This window comes from Mustela lutreola, chromosome 18 (genome assembly GCF_030435805.1).
Source record: "Mustela lutreola isolate mMusLut2 chromosome 18, mMusLut2.pri, whole genome shotgun sequence".
Classification (NCBI taxonomy): domain Eukaryota; kingdom Metazoa; phylum Chordata; class Mammalia; order Carnivora; family Mustelidae; genus Mustela; species Mustela lutreola.
Window position 1 is genome coordinate 35,223,179 of NC_081307.1, and position 9,533 is coordinate 35,232,711.

Consider the following 9,533-nt stretch of genomic DNA (forward strand, 5'->3'; position numbering starts at 1 on the left):
ACTCCGGGGAGTCACGCATCGGGCTGTCGTGCGCCAAGCCCGGGAGGGCGTGCAGCACGCGCTCTGCTCCCGCGACGCCACGCCGCCTCCAAGACCCCCTCTTCACGCCTGCGCCAGCCCCCCTTTCCCCCCGCGCCCCGCGGGCCCCTTACCTGGAGAAGGCGGCGACCGCAGCTGCGAACAGCGGGAGGTGCTGATGCGGTGGCGGCGGCGGCGCGAGCACGGCCCGAGCGCTCCCCAGCCTCCCCCGCGCCGTGCCTCGGGCTCCGGGGGCGGGGCGGCGGGACCGCGGGTTCCGTGGGGCGGGGCGGCCGCTCCTCGCGCCGGACCAAGCGCCCGACTCTCCTGGGCCCGCCCCCGCGGGCCACGTGACAGACATGCCGGTCCCTGATTGGAGCGCCCGGCTGGGAGGCGGTGGCGACTCCCGCCCCGCGGAGACCGAGTGTGCGGGAGCTTGGTTACCTAGCAACGGGGAGTCTGCGCGGAGGACGCGGTTCCCGGGCATTGGGCGGGGCTGCTGCGGAGTTTACCGGGAGGCCCAAAGTGAAGGAAAGCGGCGAACCCGCAGCGTTCCCGGAACCGGACAGTTGCCACATCCTGCGTCTGCACTTCCGAGGAGAGGGAGTCAAGCCCGCAGTAACTCGGGGCGTCTCCTGGAGCGGCGCGCAGAGGGCGGCGAGCCTCGAGGAGGCCAGGCTGCCCCGCTCTGGGGCTGTCACCCCCTGAACCGCTATGAGTGCCCGGGGCTGTTTCTCTCGCGCTTCATAGTTGTCTGAGTCGGCTTGGAGGCAACCATTTGTCTTTATTAGTGGAGTTATATGCAGTTAATATACCTGCCTTCAGTGTGTGCAGAACATTTTCCTTGTGGAAGTCTGGTGCGGTGGAAATGCTGGGTACTGTGTTCATAATTTCTTCATATCTCTGGTACCTTCACTGCTCACAGCCCTTATCAAACACACTGGCGACAGCAAGCCTTCGTGCATTCCGGGACAAAGTGTATTTAAGAACATTCACTGAGCTTTAATGCTAGGTTAGACTCTGGATTGTTAATAAATTAATTCCTCCGGCCAGGGAAATTCTCTGGGCATAATCCCTACCCACCTGTGCCATAAGATTTTTCTCCTCTTTTCTTCCAGAGTATCCTCTGCAGACCATACCCTACCACAGCACTTAATATTCTATTTTGCATATTAAAATTTATTTAAAGTTGCCTCTCCACATAGACAGTACACTTACTTGAAAACTGGAATCCATTTTCACAGCTCATGCCTACATTCTTTTTTTTTTTTTAATCCTATTTATTTGACAGAGAGATCAGAAGTAGGCAGAGCACCCGGCAGACAGAAAGGAGGAAGCAGGCTCCCCACCAAGCAGAGAGCCCAATGCTGGGTTCCATTCCAGGACCCTGAGATCATGACCAGAGCTGAAGGCAGAGGCTTAACCCACTGAGCCACCCAGGCGCCCCTCGCTCCTGCATTCTAACAACGTGCTTGGTGAGTAGCAGATCTTTAATAACTGATGAATGGATGGATGGATAAATAAATTAGCACATGACATAACAGTGAAAGTAGAGAGGGCAGCAACTAAGTATGAGTCAAGGTAGGTTCTGAAATACAGTTGTGTAAAAGTCCTATGAGAGGATTCCAGGTGAGGGAGGGAGAAATTTTCTCCCAGTGTATTCAGAGAAACTTTCAATAAGAGTGATGTTTGAGGACGACTGCTTCTCCTTCTCCCTCTCTTCCTTGTTCATGCTTGCTCTCTCTCTCTCTCAAATAAGTAAATAAAATCTTTTAAAAAGTGATATTTGAACAGGAATGAAAAAATAAATAGGTTTCACTGGAAGGAGAAGGGGAGCAGACATGTGGAGCAGAGACAGTGTGGCCCAAAGCACAAAATGGGGGAAACACATGACCGATTTAACAAAGCAACTTCTTTGCCTTGTCTGGAGGAGGAGAGACTGGGTGTCTAAAGATAGGAGGGAAGAAAGAAGTTGGTAAAAAGATTAAACTGGAAAAATAAGAAAAACAGATTGAGGAAGATATTGGACTTCCTGTTTAGGTTAGACTTTAACCCCTAAAATCAGGGCTTGAGGAAGGATACCGGGGAAATGTTGGAGGTAAAAGGGGTACAGAGAAATGAAAAGCATGGTGGATTAGGAGAAAATGCAGTAGTTCATGAAAAAGATGCTAATGGCCTGAATTAAGACAACAAAAATAAGAATGAGGAAGAGGGAAATTGTAAGGAACATTTTGGGGAGAATAGACTAACATTTTCATTTACCACTGATATTTCCCGGGCGCAGTGCTAAATAGTAATACACATGAAGAGAAAGACTTGTCAAGACAAAATGTCTAGCTTGGCCCTTTAGTTGGATAGAAAAGTCTTTTACGTCTCATTTATTCAAAATTGCTCCAGCCCTCCAGTTAGGAATCATGAAAGTAAACGAAACATTAAAAAGTATCTGGTTATGAATTCAGTTTAAAGATGAAGGTGCTGAGGCCTGGAAAGCCATAGAAGTCAAGCCCAGACAGCTATGTTAGTAGCAGAACTGATGTCATGAGCCCCGATTCCCAGCTGAGTTCGCTTCTCCCTTTTATGTGACTTGGTTCATTGGTTTTAAAAGGGAAATTCAGGAGCTCCTGGGTGGCTCAGTCAGTTAAGCATCTGCCTTTTGCTCAGGTCAGGATCCCAGAGTCCTGGGATGGAGCCCCTCTGTAGGCTCCCTGCTCAGCGGGGAGTCTGCTTCTCCCTCTGTCCCTCTACCTGTTCCTGCTCTGTGTCTCGCTTTCTCTGTCACAAATAAATAAAAATCTTCTAAAAAATAGATAAAATAAAAGGGTACTTTAAACAATCACAAATATAGTTAGATCAAGAACCCAGAGAAACAATATAACCTAGTTCCTAAGGGAAAGATCTCTTTACTCTGATTTTCATTCTTTATTCAACAAATATTTAATGTTATGTTCTCATCACACAGTGAAAAAAGTTGTCAGTCACTCTGGCTGACTGGTAGTTTCAGGGCAATCCTTAGTTCATTTAACACTTAGAGTACACAGAGTTCTTCAGGATGAAATTTAAAGCACAATAATTAGGGGACTCTAATAAGTCTGGTCAATTCATTTTCAATGTGAGGTGTGGTCTTTGAGGGCAGTGGCTTCGAAAAGGTAGTCAGTGCTATTTAATGTGGCAAGTGTCTTCTGAGTGGGTGTGTGTGTGTGTTTTTTTTTTTTTTTTTTAAGATTTTATTTATTTATGACAGAGACAGCGAGAGAGGGAGCACGAGCAGAGGGAGCTGGAGAGGGAGAAGCAGCCTCCTAACCAGAGAGCCTGATGTGGGGCCTGATCCCAGGACACTGGGATCATGACCTGAGCCAAAGGCAGATGCTCAACAACTGAGCCACCCTGGTGCTCCTTTAATGGATATTCTAAATAAAAAACCAACCAGGAAAGACTTTTTACACTTAAATTTTTAGAAAAGTAAGCCAAAATGCTTTAGATTCACTTTTTAATAAAAAGCCCTTTCACGCTATTTTTTTTTTTTTTAATTTTTAAAAAGATGATTAGAGAGAGAGAGCACAGGGAGAGGGGCAGAAGGAAAGGGAGAGAGAATCTCAAACCCAATCCATTCTGAACGTAGAGCCCGATGTGGGGCTCAGTCTACAATCTTCAGATCATGACCTGAACCAAAATCAAGAGTCAGACACTTAACTGACTGAGCCACCCAGGAGCCCCTCACACCAGTTTTAATGTAAAAATGGTAAGAGAACAGAAACAAGCATGACAAAAAAAGCTGATCCAACTGTATATTAACGATGTAGAGAACTGAATACTTAAAACCTTACTATATGCAAACACACTTTTAAAACTTGAAATGGCTTTTAAAAAATATATACTTCTATAATTTTGCTATTAATGTGTGTATATATACATATATATAACATATATAAAACATATATATATATAACATATATGAAATGAACATTTCTGTTACTATGAAATGTATTACCTATCTTACATCACTCTGGACTTTATGAGATACCAAAATGTCTTAAAATTAATTAACCAATAATTTCATAAAATTTGAGATTTTATCTCTAGAGTAACATTGATTGAATCTTTTAAAATTTTTAAATTATAAAGTTTTTAAAGAAGGAAATACAGAGAACACTACAATAAACATTTGTACTTAGTAAATTGTAGGCTTCTGTCATATTTGTACCAAGTCTTTTCTTAAAAAAAGAACATGAACTGGATACAGTAAAATCATACCTTTTTTCTCTTATCAATGGATTATGTTGCATCTAGTTAGATGTAACTAATCTAACAGATTAACATACATCCTAATTTTTTTCCTGTCATTATTTTTTTTAATTTTATATGTATTGGTATGTGTGATTATAATTTGTTCATTTTGATTGACCTGGATCTCAGTGTACAAATATATGGTCACAATGTATTTATCTATTGAGTGTTTAAGTTGCGTGAACTTTTCTGTATTGCAAAATGCAGTGAAACTCCTTGTATGTGTGCTTGTCTATGAGTTTCTCAGACCACGACGTGGGTTTGCTGGATCATGATATGTGTGTACCTCCCCCATTTTTGCTATAACCAGCAGTATATAAATGTTTTTCCTGCCCCATATCCTCACCAAGTTTACATTTCCAGTATTTTTAATCTAGTAAATACAAAATGGCATCTTCTTATCATTTAAGTATATATTTCCTAAATTTGTTGAAATGGAACATCTTTTCTTGTTTACAAATTATCCATTTCCTTTGATTATTTTTTCTTTATTTATTTAACTTTTCCTTATTGATTTGTCATTGTTTAAATAGTTGGGGTATTAATTTTTGTTTGATATACCCATTGCAAATATGTCTCCAAATCTTCAATTGTGAAGAATTCTCAGTTATAATTCATTTCAATATTTATCTCCCTCCTCTAAAATTTCAAGTGGACCTACATTAGAGTTGTCAAATCTACCTGGCATATATCTTTATCACTTTTTCTTTTCCTATTTTTTCCTATTGTCCCTCTGTACTGAATTTTATACAAATCCTTCAGTACACGTTTGGATTGATAAATTCTTTATTTCAAGTAGTTTCAAAGTGGTGAGTCTGGCTTCTGCCCCAGGCTCATAGGAGCACCCTAGACTCAGTTTCTCAGGTAGACCCAACTCTCATTGGCTTTTACTTGCTTCAGTCTGGAAATCCACAAGGCTTATGTTTTCAGCCCCAACTCATTATATTTAATTTAATTCTCCAGTGTGCTGATCAAATTTTTCAGTGAGGCTAACCCCTTCAGTTTTAAAATTCTCAAAATCATGATTCCCCAGCACCCAGAAATGTTGACTTATTTCTAACAAAATGTTTTCTGTATATTCACGTAAGATTTGCCTGCAATTTCAGAGGGTTCATCTGAAGTCCTTTCAAGGATCTGAAATCCCAGGTTATAAAGCCATATTCTATCGCTTCCATTCTCCCGTAACACTGTTCTTTGCACAACTGAAAATGCCTTGCCATTGGCTGTATATCCACTATCACAGATGAGTGTCAGATGAGCACACTTTTTCAGCATTCTCCTTCACTCACCTTAAGTCCTTAATATCTTAATATCTTTCAGTTCAATTTAATTTGCGTATAGAGGTAAAGCATGGGGTACATTCCCTCAGGAGGCCGCTGAAGCTGGATTGTTCTGGCTCCAGAGAGACAACTGCTAATATTTTTCAGGATTTTTGCCATCCGTTGTAAAACACAACTACTATTAAAATTAAATGATACAAACTTATAATTTAAAAATTTTAACAAAAACAAAGTAATACTCAAAACTTAGCAGTTCCTAATTTTTTCTTAATATTTTACTTTTGTCTGTGCTCTTGACGTTATTTATGTCTATTTATGTCGGGTCTGTGTGGTAGAAATACAATACGATATTGTGTATTTCTTTTCAACCTGTGATTCAAGGATATCACACTGGTGGCTTGAAATTGGCCCCAGGGGATGTATTTATACTCCAGAAATGAGCAAATGCTACAAATCAGGGTGTAGTCACCTATGCCATGTAACATAGTGTGTACCAGCAAAATACAGCTATATAAATTTAAATTAATTTCAATAGAAATTTACCTTAGCTCCTCAGTCACCATGGCCCCATTTCAAGTGCTCAGTAGTCACTTGTGCTTGGGTGGTTGCCGTATTAGGCAGCACAGATAAAGAGAGTTTGATTATCACAGAAAGTTCTCTCGCTAACTAGTGGTTTATTTTGGGAGTCAGAAAACTGATCCTGTAAAGGGCCAGAGAGTAGATGTTTAAGGCTTTGCAAGTCGTACAACCTCTATCTCAACTACTCAGTTCTGCTGCTGTAGCTCAGAAGCAGTCAGATAATGCATAAAGGAATGGATGTGGCCGTGTCTCCAGGAAACGTTATTTTTTAAAAATATATATTTTTATTTATTTAACAGAGAGATCACAAGTAGGCAGATAGGCTGGCAGAGAGAGAAGGGGAAGCAGGCTCCCTGCTGAGCAGAGAACCTGATGCAGGGCTTGATCCTAGGACCTTGAGATCATGACCTGAACTGAAGGCAGGGCTTAACCCACTGAGCCACCCAGGCGCCCCTCCAGAAAACGTTATTTACAAGAACAGGAGGCAGCTGGATTTGACATACAGGCTCTCTGCCCATCTCTGGCATAAACTTAAGAAAGCAATGCAATCCAACTGTAAAGTGGGATGCATTGGGGCACCTGGGTAGCTCAGTAGGTTAAGCATCTGCCTTCGGCTCAGGTCATGATCACAGGGTCCTAGGATCAGCCCCACATGGGGCTCCCTGCTCAGCGGGAAACCTGCTTCTCCCTCACCATCTGCCTGCCACTCCCCCTGCTTGTGCTTTCTCTCTCTCTCTCTGTCAAATAAATAAATAAATAAAATCTTAAAACAATAAAGTAGGATATAGTTGTTACACAGTACATAGCACAAAAATTGAGGAACTCGGCTTCCAGTATTCAAAAACTATTATCCAGTGCTGCCAAGAAGCTGCTTAGGGCAATGATGAACAAGCCTCCATTGTTTTGCTTTTGACTTACTCATTAACATAAAAAATATTAATCAGCATTAAAGTCAACTGTAAGTCACTGTGTTCATTTTTCAATTGCAACCATAACCTGACTATGACGAGAAGAATTTGGTGAGAATTAATGAAAGAATTCTGTGAAAATCAATTAGCTACATGAACTATAAAATTCAGACTATTGCATATTGTACTGTGTGTAAGTTACATGCATCACATCCAAAGTAAAATTATGTACATGTGTCTATGTACACTTTGTTTTTCTTTTTCCCAGAAAGCTAGTTGTTAAATGTTTATTAGTACCCCACTGACAAGTCCTTATATGTCTAAAACTGTGACTCAGCAATGCATGATGATTCTTGGTGTATCTAAAGTCATCTGTCTATGTATCCATCTGTCTTCCTATCTATCATTTTTTCTAGCATGACCTTGAAAATGTGCAGCTCAGCTCGAGGTCTGGGGAATGTCAAGGGGAGAGGGCCCCACGGCAAAATGCCCCACTATGCTCTGAATCCACTACCACTATGCCAAAGACACACTTCACCGTAAGTAAATTTTATCTCAATTATGATTACTTGACCTTGGTAGATAGCTAACTGTCCACAGTTAATATTGAAATGTCCCAGTAGTATACAGTTGACCCATCAGACTGACGAAAAATTATGTGAATAAATTTCTTTAGAAAAATGGGAGATACTGTTTGAACATATATTTGCATTGAATATTGGGAGTGGGGAGTGGCTGAGTGGCTCAGTAGGTTAAGCCTCTGCCTTCAGCTCTGGTCATGATCTCAGGGTCCTGGGATCCAGCCCCACATCCGGCTCTCTGCTTGGCAGGGAGACTGCTTCCCCCTCTCTCTCTGCCTGCCTCTCTGCCTACTTGTGATCTCTCTCTCTCTGTCAAATGAATGAATAAAATCTTTAAAAGAAATAAAAAGAATATTGGGAGTTGATAGAAACATGAATAAAAATCATTCTTTTCTTAGATAGTCACCTGAGTTTATGCCCTTCATTTTGCCATGTTCCTTTTAAATAATAATATATTTTCAGCTTATATGGAAATATTCTTTGGTAGAAGATAAAGGAAACATTTTAAAAGGTTTTATTTATTTATTTGAGAGAGATAGAGCATGAAGGAAGGGAGGGGCAGTGGGAGAAGCAGGCTCCCCGCTGAGCAGGGAGCCTGAGACCAGGCTGGATCCCAGGACCCTGGGATCATGACTTGAGCAAAGGGCAGAAGCTCAACCCACTGAGCCACCCAGGTGCCCCCGTACAGGAAATTTTTATCTGAGATAAATACTCTGACTCCCTAAATCTAAAATCTCCCAAAATGATCACTCAATTCATGTGTGTGTGTAATATGTATTTTACTCTCTATGTATTTAATAAAATTTATCAAAGCTTTATAAATATCATTAAAGAAGTGTATATAATGCACTGATGGAGTGTGACAGACTAAGCCCAGGCAAAATCCAGCAAAGTTCTGATTTCTGGTTCTGGAAAATATGTTAGACCATTTCCCTATGAAAACAAGACAAGACGTTGCTATGAACGGGAGTCCCGGATGAAGCAATTCTCTGAAAATCTCTCAGAAGACTTTGGCCCCTAAGACAAAGCTTTCTGACTCTAGAGATGACTGTCAACATTTGTAAGCCACAATTTTAATCTTTAGTGACACTGGGTTGAAGGGCTCTTGATAACTTTTTACCTGTTTTAAAAATGCTTAAGATCATAAACAATAATAAAAAATCTAGCATCCAGAAAGCTTGTTCAGCTCATGGCCGAATTTCCTTTAGCTATGCTTTTGGAGAGTGATTTTAAAATTATACCTCAGAGGATTTCTTCTGTGTTACTGTATTCCCAATCATAGCCATCCTGCCAAAAAACAAAACAAAACAAAAAACCTAAAAACCAAACCAAACCAAAACCACACACACACACACACACACACACACACACAGAGAATGCTCTGAATACATACTCCATTAAGTATGAAAACAATGCACAACAGGTTAAATTAATTAAAAGTATGTCCATTTTTTTTTGCATATTGTTTTTCCACACTCCCTTTTCACTATGTCATCCTGATTTCACAGCTATTCACAGTCTTGGCTTTTTTAAAGATCAAAAAGAAATAAGAAAGCAGGGATTCAAATCCTCTTCTAGAAAAGTTAATATTGAATTTTTTTTTCCTTCAAAGTAAAGTGTGGGCAAAGTAAATAGTAAATAAGCAAATTTTTCCTGAATGCTTAACAAACAAGTCAGCGAATGTGTAATATTTGCCACTTACATAAGTTGCTTTGTTGAATTAATGTTTAAAAATTTTTAATTTATATTTGTTAAATTAAAACTTGACAGGATGGTTGTTTTTAGCTTTTCAAACCTTTGCACTGAAAAATGCCTCATTTTTAAGTTGAAACTTAGTGGTCATGAGGCAAGATCCTTAGGGATTAATTATAAGTTGTCTGTAA

The 9,533-nt window shown here is 40.6% G+C and overlaps 1 protein-coding gene and 1 long non-coding RNA gene across 7 annotated transcripts in view; one reads left to right on the forward strand and one right to left on the reverse strand.

The window, feature by feature from the left end:
- WDR17 (WD repeat domain 17) overlaps positions 1–269 on the reverse strand; it is a 102,921-nt gene extending 102,652 nt beyond the window's left edge. For all 6 annotated transcript variants that reach the window (XR_009349651.1, XM_059156103.1, XM_059156102.1 and 3 more), the window contains exon 1: positions 153–269. The gene's annotated coding sequence lies outside the window, so the exon portion shown is untranslated. The remainder of the gene's footprint in view (positions 1–152) is intronic.
- Positions 270–801: 532 nt separating this feature from the next.
- On the forward strand, positions 802–7,659 carry LOC131820625 (uncharacterized). The gene is made up of 3 exons (XR_009349724.1): positions 802–893; positions 1,310–1,493; positions 7,486–7,659. It is a non-coding gene; the product is annotated as an uncharacterized LOC131820625 (long non-coding RNA).
- Positions 7,660–9,533: the final 1,874 nt, after the last annotated feature.